The sequence below is a fragment of the Syngnathoides biaculeatus genome, chromosome 8 (assembly GCF_019802595.1).
Source record: "Syngnathoides biaculeatus isolate LvHL_M chromosome 8, ASM1980259v1, whole genome shotgun sequence".
Classification (NCBI taxonomy): Eukaryota; Metazoa; Chordata; class Actinopteri; order Syngnathiformes; family Syngnathidae; genus Syngnathoides; species Syngnathoides biaculeatus.
The window spans coordinates 3,276,147-3,277,319 of record NC_084647.1 but is presented as its reverse complement, the minus strand read 5'-3'; positions in this window follow the sequence as shown (position 1 = coordinate 3,277,319).

Here is a 1,173-nt window from a genome sequence, read left to right as displayed (position 1 = left end):
GCACAAAACTCAGTAAAGTGACACATTTGCGCGGCGTTGCAGTTTATAAAGTCGCTTTTTGGAAATATTTCACACAATCCCTTACGTGAAAGATGGAATTATATGGAATGTTGATGTACGGCAGCAATTGCACTCACATCCAGAAAAGGTGTTTATTGATTTTGGTTCAATATGAACTGATGTGACAGATCGTTGGCTCTTTTGAAAAAGACCATTTCGGGTTAAATGGCAACGAATTTTAGGAATATAAATAATAATCCTGCAGATAAATTACACATGCGTCGTGCACTCCACTGAATGACATCATGGCACCTGGGATTTGGACTGCAAAGTGTCCAGGTTTGAGCTCCTGGGCAAGCCAAAAGAAACAATTGGAGGAAAGAGTTACGCAGAGAGTCAGTCCAAATTCAAAACGCTGTCTAGCTATTCCAAATATTTTCATTGGTTTCTGTTAAGTCACTCGGGTCTGAGCAGTTGAAGGAGGTGTGGGGGTTCAGACAACTAAGAGCACGGAATACACTACATGAACTGGAAAATCTCTGATCGCATATTTGACCAGTCATTTGTGTTTTCAATCTTGCCGTTGACGTAGTCGTCTAAATCAGTCATATTTTACACTTTTCGTTTCAGCCACCAGTCAATGTTAACCACTGAAAGGACTAAAACACTGGTTTGGTACTCTGTTTATTGTACATGCAACAACCAATCTCAAGTTCTTTGTCCAATACACATAAAACAGTTGGAATGCAAGTTTGTTTCTATTGTTAATCCAAATATTAGTAAATGGGTCAATAAAATATTCTGACAGAGATTTAAAACTCCAAGTAGACTACACCGAAACCACACTGAAAAAAAGTACTTAATTTTGGGTCGCACATGATTAAACCGTGGTAATACTAACATACAAGTTCTCCTTAAAAATCAACAAATAATGTTGGTTTTAACGCATTTCAATCATCTTCAGAAAATTATTTTCATTTTATTCTTTTTAAATTTGTGGACGATTGGACCGACTTTTAAAGTAGTCCACGTTTCTATGAAATTTGCAGGGAACCAAGGCACTACAGGACATTAATTGCCGGACTAAATTTGTCCTTTAGGGGCCCCTAGCGGTGGAGTGGGCTGCAATTGGTAAATCAGCCCAGACCCACCCCCACCCTCTACCCATCCCAC